Genomic DNA, 9,982 nt, shown 5'->3' with positions numbered 1-9,982 from the left:
CCAATCCGTGTACTTCGAGGTGAAGCGTGGAACCTTATTGAACCTTGTGCACCAACTCTGAGTACGAGCCATTTCCCTCTTACTCTTAAAGCCGCAAAGAGCTCTAAGCTGGCCATCTATTTCAAGCAAACCATATTCAAGTGAATAAGTGAAGTTATAGGTTAAGGATTGTACCCACTTGAAGCTTGTATTAGGTGGTAATGGCCTTGGGATAGGTGTTTCTGGTGGTTCTGTAAGTTCTACTCCCTTGTGCTCTTCTGTGAATTCCTCCACTTCCTTGCAAGGTTCTACAATTGTATCTGTGTCCTGGTCAAAGTCTTCTATGTCTTCCTCATCACTTGAGTCATAGATTGGAGGTTGAGAGAAATCTACCTCCGCATCGTCTTCATATTCACTTAGGGAGGATTCTTCGACCTCAGAGAATTCATTTGCGGATGCCAGTTCATTACTAAGAGAATTTGACTTGTGACTATCATCATCAAGGGAATTTGTGTCCTGGGTTTTTCCGTCTGATTCTTCATAAACAACTTGCCTTGGAGATTGTACAATATCCTCCTTAGTATCAACTGTAGCATCCTTGACAGAGTTCTCCTCAGTTCTGGATTCCCATGGAGGTTCAGCATCTCCTAGATCTTCAACCAACTCTTCTTCTTGAACAATGACAACTTCTTCTACTTGTTCTAGTACGAATTCATTCTCTGTCTTGTCCACTGGAGTTTTTGGTATCTCCTTCATGCTACGCTCTTCGTTAGACTGTTCACATGGGGCTGTGGTTGATCCTTGTGTATTTGAGTGCCTAGAAACCCATTGAATTACTGCTTGCTCTAGTTGTCGAATGGTTGTTTGAAGTTTATTTACTGTTTCCTTTAGGCGAACCTCTGCTTCTCGGGTTGCCGGATTTGGACATGATACATAGGAAAGTGGCGGTGATTGGGAGTGATTGGATTGGTACTGGGGTAAGGAAGGATCATATGGTGGCGAATGGTGAAGAGAAGCTTGTGAGTGTGGTGGTTTGAGGTTATGTTGAAAGGATGGTTTATATGCACGGGGTGGGGCTTGTTGGTAGTTACAAGGTTGTCCACCATATCTTTCTGCTGGGTATGCACGGTAGAATGGTCTTTGTCCAGGATATCTCGGAGGGTGTTGCTGCCTAAAGGGTTGATTAGATCCTCTTGGCTCCATCCATCCTTAATTGGTCTGACCTTGATGCATATTCCTGCTGTAACTTCTATTTCCTTCAACAAAGTTAGAACCAAACTCAAAGCGAGAGGGGTGAGAATTCATGGTAGCAAATGAAAAATAAAAAGGAAAAACAGAAATAAATAAATAAGTAAAAGAAAAATATTTACAATAACCAATAATAAGGCACACGTTAGCAGTTCCCCGGCAATGGCGCCATTTTGACGTTAGGATTTTTGCCAGTAAAGAAGTTCATAAAAACAGTCGCGTTGTAGATATAGTCTCTAAACCAACAAAAATCCCTTCGTGCAAACGTTTTGGTTGTCACAAGTAACAAACCCCTTTTAAAATTGATAACCGAGTATTTAAACCTCGGGTCGTCTTCTCAAGGAACTGCAGGGAAGTATGTTCTTATTATTGGTTATGGAGGTTGTAAAATCGGGGTTGAGAGTGAAGAGTGGATATGACAAATAATTTAAATGGCAATTAAAATAAATAAATACTACAAAGCCAACTTTTGGCAAGGTAAGAGAAATTGGAAGTCCAACTTAGTTATTCCTCTCAACAATAGTGAAAGTTGAATCTTAATTTCACTTAGTTAACCTTTACTAAAGTAAAGGAAAGTCAAGGGACTAATTAGTTTGACCTTCGAATCCTATTTATTTCCTAAGAAAAAGTTGGGATTATTGAAGTTCAGTTCAATTAGCAAGATAACGATTATCAATTATGCTGAGTTTAATAATGTTGAGTTACTGATTTCTTAACCAAGACCAAAAAGGGAAAAAGTAAAATTGTTGGAATAAAAATGTCCTTAGATGGGAAGCAATAATAACTTAAATTAAAGAGAACAATAATAAACTGAAATACCTCAAATAATCATTAATTCAAATAATAATCTGTAACATGGAATAATTCATAAGCCAATTGGGCAACATCTGTAGATACGAATAAAAGCATTAAAGTAAAAGTAGCATAGAAACATAAATTAAAGTAAATATTAAACCTGGATCGAGAGTCACTCTTAAAAACTAAGAGAAGTTCTAAATCCTAATCCTAAGAGAGAGAGGAGAGAATATCCTTCTCAAAACTAAATCTAAATCATGGAAAGGAATAAAAATGCAAGCTCTCTTTTGAATGGATGCATTCTCCCACTTTATAGCCTCTAGTCTGTGTGTTTTGTACCTGAATCTGGGCCAAAAGGGCTTCAAAAATCGCTGGGGGCGTATTCTTTAAATTCTGATATGTGGCCTCTGTCACGCGTCCGTGTGGGTCACGCGGTCGCGTCATCTGGAGTTTTCCTTGTGGCGCGGTCGCATCAGTCACGCGTCCGCATCGAATGCGCTATGCTCAAGTCGCGCAGCCGCGTCAGTCATGCGGCCGCGTCGCTGCTTTTTCGCTCCTAGCACGCGATCGCGTCATCCATGCGATCGCGTGGATGCCAGTTTCTTCAAAACTCCGTTTCGCACTTTCCTTCCATTTTTGTACGTTTCCTTTTTCATCCTTTAAGTCATTCTGTCTTAGAAAATCTGAAACTACTCAACACACTAATCACGGTATCGAATGGAAATAAAGGTAATTAAAATAATTAATTTTAAAGCTTAGGAAACATATTTTTCACGTACATCACATAATAAGGAAGGGAAAGTAAAACCATGCAATTAATATGAATAAGTGGGTGAAGGATTGAATAAATCATTCAAACTAAGCACAAAATAACTCATGAAATATGGGTTTATCACACAGCATGCAAACTATCTAATGGGAATGAGTCATTGATCGGAAATGGATCAATTTTTAAATTCTCAATGCGGCTTAAATGATCCGCAACCAGGTTTTGAGATCCACTCCGGTCCCTAATCTCAATGTCGAATTCTTGCAAAAGCAAGATCCAACGTATGAGTCTAGGCTTTGACTTATTCTTTGTCAATAAGTACTTTAAAGCTGTATGATCCGTGTATACCACTATCTTTGAACCTAGCAAATAAGATCTGAATTTATCTAAAGCATGAACAATAGCTAGGAGTTCTTTTTTAGTAGTGGTATAGTTGGATTGTGCCGCATCTAGTGTCTTAGAAGAGTAAGCAATGACATAAGGGAGTTTACCATCGCGCTGTGCAAGTGCGGCACCCACAGCATGGTTTGATGCATCGCACATTATCTCAAATGGCAACGTCCAGTTGGGGCCTCGCACAATTGGTGCCGTGGTAAGAACTCTCCTTAGCTCTTCAAAATCTTTTACACATTCACCATCAAACTCAAAATCCACATCTTTTTGGAGTAGGCGTGACAATGAAAAAGCAATCTTGCTAAAGTCCTTGATAAAGCGCCTATAAAATCCTGCATGTCCCAAAAACGAGCGGACCTCCCTCACGAATGAGGGGTGAGGCAAAGTGGTGATAACATCGACCTTGGCCGGGTCTACAGAAATGCCTTCATGAGATACTACATGTCCTAACACTATACCTTGTTGTACCATAAAGTGAGTTGAGGTTCCTTTTCATCAATCTCATGGGATTCATTCTCAAAAACTTCTTCATGTTCATCTTCTTGGTCATCCGTCTCCTCAACAATGGGGTAGCACAACTTGTCATGGTCTTTTTCTTGCACTTCCGCTATCACTTCATCAATCACATCACATCGGAGCACGGAATGTTCTTCGGGAGGATGTTTCATGGCTTCCTCTAAATTGAACTTGATAGTCTTGTCTCCAACCCCAAAGGAATATATACCGGTGAAGGCATCTAACTTGAATTTGGAGGTTTTGAGGAAGGGTCTACTAAGTAGAACGGAGGAGGAGCTTCTATTTTCTATTAGAGGCATTTCAAGGATGTAAAAGTCAACCAGAAAAACCAAATCCTTAATTGCCACGAGTACATCTTCCGCTATCCCCATCACTGTGATCACACTCTTATCGGCTAAGGCAAACCTCGCCGCCGACTTCTTTAATGGAGCTAAATTCAACCGCACATAGATAGAAAGTGGCATGATGCTTACACAAGCTCCCAAGTCACACATACAATCATGAAAAGTGTATCCACCAATACAACAAGACACTAAGCACGGTCCAGGGTCACTATATTTTCTTGGAATAGGTTCCATCAAGGAAGAAATTGAACTACCCAAGGATAATGTCTCCAATTCTCCTATCCTATCCTTGTGTGTACACAAGTCTTTCAAAAATTTTGCATACTTTGGAATTTGTTGAATAGCATCAAGGAGTGGTATGGTTACCTCAACCTTTTTGAACACTTGAAGCATGTTCAAATCAAACTCCGGTGTCTTCTTCGCCTTCTTCACCATGGAAGGAAATGGAATAGGAATTGACTCATCCACTATAGCTTTCCTCTTGGGTTCCTTGAGGTTTACTCCTTCTTCCTCATGCCTTTTGTCTACCACCTCTTTTTCATGTGGAGCTTCAATAACTACTTCTTTCTCATGAATTTCTCCCATGACCCTTGGAGGTATCTTCTCTAATGTAGTCCCCGACTGTAGAGTGATGGCGTTGAGACCGCCTCTTGGGTTTGGTTGGGGTTGGGATGGAAGGTTAGAGGAACTTGAGGGTTGATTGGTGTTGTTATTGGGGGTTGGTGGCTTGACATGTTCATCTTTGAAAGCATGTTGGTGAGGTTGGCCAATTGAGTATTCAAGGCCTCGAATTGAGCCTTGTTGCCCTCATCTCGTTTTTCCATAGCGGCTCTAAGCTCATCAACTTGATTGTTGGAAGATGGAGGAGTTTAGTTTTGATTTTGTTGTCTATGGTGTGGTGCTTGGTACTTGGTGTAGTTGTTTTTGTTTTGGTTGGAGTGGCCTTGGTTGGCTTGGTAGTTGGTGTTGTTATGGTGGTATTGGGATGAAGATTGGTTGTTGTTGTGATGAGAAGAAGAGTTGTTCTACCTTTGGTTTTGATTGCTTCCTTGTGCATTATCTCTCCACCCTTGATGTTGATTACCACCTTGATGGTAGTTGTTTTGACCTTGAGAAGGGTAGGATGGACGGTTGTTGTAATTCACATTGGCTACCACAAGGGCATGTTCCTCTTGAATTTAATGGCATTGGTCGGTGTAATGTGTGGTGCTAAAGCACAAACCACAAATTCTAGGAGGGCCTTCAAGTTGAGCAACTAGAGGTGGGGCTTGGACGGCTTGGATGGAGTAGTATTCCTTTTGATCCCTTTGGATTTGTGTAAGGATGGTGGTCATATCCCCAAGTGCCTTGGTCAGACTTACTTCGGAGGGGGATGGTTCTACCATACCCTTGAGAGGATTACTTCTCACCCTTGTGTGTTGTGTAGCTTTGGCAACATCCTTTATCAAATTCCAAGCTTCTCCCTCTGTCTTATTTTTCGAAAGGAAACCGCCACTAGAAGCGGTGAGCAATCTTCTATTTTCTGCACAAAGACCTCCGATAAAGTAGCTAATGAGTAAGTGAGTGGTCATTCCATGGTGTGGACATGACTCCAATAGCCTCTTGAACCGAGACCAATACTCGTACAAACTCTCTTGGTCTCTTTGCATTATACCCAAAATCTCTTTCCGGATGTAGTCGTTCTTCTCCGGTGGGAAGAACTTATCAAGAAACTCTCTTCTCAAGAAATCCCAATTAGTCACAATCTCATCCGGTAGCGAGTAAAACCATGTTTTTGCTTGCGCTTCAAGAGAGAAAGGGAATGCAAAAACCATGATAGCTACCTCATCGGCTCCATGCCTTCGAGCTGTAGAACAAGCAACTTGAAAATCCTTCAAATGTCGGATGGGGTCTTGACCCGGCAACCCATGATACTTAGGAAGTAGATTTATCAAGCTACTCTTCAACTCAAAGTTTGGATCAAGGTTAGGATACCTTGCTTGCAACGGTTGAAGTATGATATCCGGAGCTCCTTGCTCATGCAAAGTGATCCGGCGTGGCTCTGCCATGTGTGGCTCACCTGTAGGATGCATAGATGTATTAGTAGTGTCAACAGAAGAATAGGAAGTAGCGGACTCTAAGTCACTCTCGGTGACGTCTAGTGATTCAGTATTTTCCTCAAGAGAGGCCGAAGTACTAGGCGTATAGTCCAACTGTCGTCTAGCTTGCCGAGTGTGTAACAAAGTTCTTTCAATCTCGGGATCAAAATTGGCTAAGCTAGAATTCGGTTGAGACCGCGTCATCAAATTTGGAAGTCATAGCACAAATGCAAAAGAAATCTAAATTATAGCTAAGTATTGAAAGAAGTAAAATATCTACAATATTCACATATTCACATAACCAATATCAAGGCATATGTTGCAACCATTCCCCGGCAACGGCGCCAAAAATTTGACAGGCTCCCAAGGGTGTATTGGTAAAGATTTTCTCCAATAAAACCACGTTGCAAGTATAGCTCTACCAACAACAATCCTCGGGGGTCAAATTTAGAGAGGGATTTGGTTGTCACAAGTTCAACCCCAATAGAAATAATCGAAGTATTCAAACCTCGAGTCGTCTCACAAGGAATGGGCAAACATGTGCTTCAACATTGGTTAGAAATCCGGGGTTGTGAGTTATGAGCATGAAAATAAATGGGAATCTTAACAAGCAAGTAATCTTAAATTGCAACAAACTAATTCAACTATCTAAGCAAAACATGAGCAATTCCAATGAACAAGCAACATTTCACTTAATTCTATTATAAACCAAGCAAGTAACTGTAACTAAAGCAAATAATTTGGGAAAATTGGTTTTCAAATATGAATAATAAAAGCAACTCTTGGCTAGGCATGGGAATTGGGGTCACGATCCTTGTCTAACAACCGTATCTTGACAATTATGAGGAACCAAGCTCATTAAGTCTACCCTCAAAGTCTTAAGTATGTGATATCTACTCCTAGACTTGAAGTACGTCAAATGGCTTTGATCACATCAACCCATAAGTCCCAACCTACCTACTAATTGTATTAGTAGTGGGTTGGAATCAATGAGTATCAAATTGACCACCAAGGGCTCCCAAAGCATCAAATCTATTAGACCCAATGACTCAAATTTACCCAATTGCCTTGACCTAGGCCAAGAGTAAAGAAGACTACTCCATAATCAAAGTAAACAATTCATCGAACACTTGGTAAGCATTAACAAAAGACATGTTCAAAATAGCAATTAAATTGAAATCTACAAGTACCCACTAACAATTATCAACATAAAATCATCCAAACAACAAGATTAAACATAGAAATCATCAATGTAACATCAACAAGTCAAGATTCACAACATTCATGAAATGGGTATAAAATGACAATTGACAAGAATTCATAAAACTATCACTAGATATAAGCAAAATTGTAACAAGGAATTCAAATTGAACAATTAAAACTAGTAATTAACAAGATCCAATTCATAAATCAACAAGGGAAGATCAAATTAAAACTAGATCTAGAGAGGAACAAGGGTTTCTCTCTCTAGAATAACCAAAGAACCAAAAACTAGCTAAAATTATGTCTTAGTGTAAAAATGATTGATCCCCCCTTTTCCCCTAGCATCCTTGGGTCTTTTGCATGCAGAAAGAGCTTGAAATTGGGTCTGATGAGCCTCAGAAATTGCCAGGCACGATTTCCTTTAATGAGGTCACATGCAGCTTCCCACCTGTGCACGCCATGCTTGCGTGCGCGTCGATTACTTTTGCGATCCACGCGTGCGTGCCAAGTGCGCGTGCGCATCGATAGGAATCTTCTGATCCGCGCGGATGCGTCCATCCTTGCGCGCCGCTTCCAGCCAATCCCATCGATGCGTCCGCGTGGAGTGCGTGGGTGCGCCGATGTTGCTTTTCCCAAGATTTCAATTCTTCATGTTCCTCCCTCTTTGTACATGCTTTCTCCCTCTCTTCTAAGTCATTCCTACCCTATAATTCCTGAAATTACTCAACAAATACATCACGGCATCAAATGGCAATAGAAGAAGATTAAAATATGGCAATTTTAAGGCAAAATAAGCATGTTTTCCATCATGGAGCAATATTGGGAAGTGAACACAAAACCATGCATTTCTTGCGAATAAGTGTGAGAAATATTGATAAAATCTTCCAAAATAAGCACACGATAAACCACAAAATCGGGTTTATCAGGGAGTGCCCAAGATGACCCTAATGAGCACCTCACTAAATTTCAAAGGATATGTGACACAGTTAAATCTAATTGTGCTCACCTTGACACCTATAGATTGCTACTATTTCCATTTTCTTTGAGGGACAAAGCATCAAAATGGCTGGAATCATTTCCCAAGAAAAGATTGACAACCTGGGAGGATGTGGTGAATAGATTCTTAATAAGGTTCTACCCTCCACAAAAAGTCAACAGGCTGAGAATGGAAGTGCAAACATTCAGACAGCAAGATGGTGAGACTATTTATGAAGCCTGGGAGAGTTTCAAGGATTTGACAAGGAAATGCCCCCCTGATATGTTTAATGAGTGGGTGCAACTTCATATCTTCTATGAAAAGCTGAATTGTGAATCAAAAAAAGCTGTAGACCACTCATCTGGAGGTTCCCTTAACAAGAAGAAGACCATTGAAGAAGCCATTGATGTGATAGAGACAGTGGCTGACAATGAGTATTTTTATGCCACAGATAGGAGTCACAATAGGGGAGTCTTGGAATTGAACCAAATGAATGCAATTCTGCCCCAGAACAAGATGATCACCAACCAACTGGCTGAATTGACCAAGCAAATGGAGAAGAATCAAGCAGCAGCTATCCACACTCAACCATCACCTCAAGGAGAGTTGGAAACAGAAGAAGGAGTTAATTGGGAGAAAGCTAATTACCTTGGAAACTCATCTAGGCAAGCTAATGACCTATACTCTAAAACTTATAACTCTGGTTGGAGAAACTACCCAAACTTTGGGTGGGAAAATCAACAAAGCCAAAGCCAAGATCATATACCACACAATCCAACCTAGTATAACAACTCCACTCACCAAAATTCCAACCAAAGACCATATCAAAGCCACAACAACCACTCTCAATACCCCAATTTCAACCAACCATCACCACATGAGGATGACAGAATGGCCAGGATGGAAGCTATGCTTGCAATCCTTGACAAGAAATTTGAAGACATAAAGAAATTCAAGGAACAAGTGAGAGGGAGTATAAAAATCCAAGGAGAGGTTATTAAGAATCTCGAATCTCATGTAGGACATCTTTCACAGCAGATTCTGAAGTTCACTGATAGTTTTCCAAGTGACACTGAGAAAAATCTGAGAGGGAAAATGAAAAAGGTGAGATGGGAAGAGTGTAAGGCAGTTACTCTTGCAAATGAAGAAATTCTGGAAGAAGATACTAGTAAGCCAATAGAACACAGCCAAGGAAGTTCCCAGAGTAAATTGGAGAAAAAGGAACAAGAAACGGGATGTGTACAAAGGAAAGAATCAACCAGGGGGGAAATTCCGAAACCATATATGCCAATGGCACCATTTCCTCAAAGACTCATGGGAGGTGAGAAAGAAAAGTCATATTCAAGATTCCTAGATCTGTTTGCATCTCTCAGCGTCAATATTCCCTTTATCAAAACTCTCCAACAGATGCCCACCCTACATCAAATGCATGAAAGAGCTGCTGAACAAGAAAAGAACCTTAAAAAGGGGACAACCAGTGACAATGAACAAGGAATGTAGTGCCCTTATCAAGAAGGATGTACTCCTGAAGAAAAAAGATCCAGGGAGCTTTCATATTCCTTGTGCCATAGGAGAAATAAAAATTGACAGAGGGTTTTGTGATCTAGGAGCTAGCATAAACGTGATACCTCTATCTCTTATGAAGAAGTTTCAAATAAATGGGCTGAGATCCACGGATGTA

At 40.5% G+C, this 9,982-nt stretch overlaps 1 non-coding gene across 1 annotated transcript; it reads right to left on the bottom strand.

The window, feature by feature from the left end:
* Window positions 1-8,481: 8,481 nt before the first annotated feature.
* Window positions 8,482-8,589, bottom strand: LOC148564362 (small nucleolar RNA R71). The gene has a single exon (XR_015884305.1). It is a non-coding gene; the product is annotated as a small nucleolar RNA R71 (small nucleolar RNA).
* Between the last annotated feature and the right edge of the window lie 1,393 nt (window positions 8,590-9,982).

Source organism: Arachis ipaensis, chromosome B5 (genome assembly GCF_059453495.1).
Source record: "Arachis ipaensis isolate K30076 ecotype BB chromosome B5, ASM5945349v1, whole genome shotgun sequence".
Taxonomy (NCBI): Eukaryota; Viridiplantae; Streptophyta; class Magnoliopsida; order Fabales; family Fabaceae; genus Arachis; species Arachis ipaensis.
Note: the sequence above shows the minus strand (reverse complement) of the source record. Positions and strands in the feature narration are given on the sequence as shown.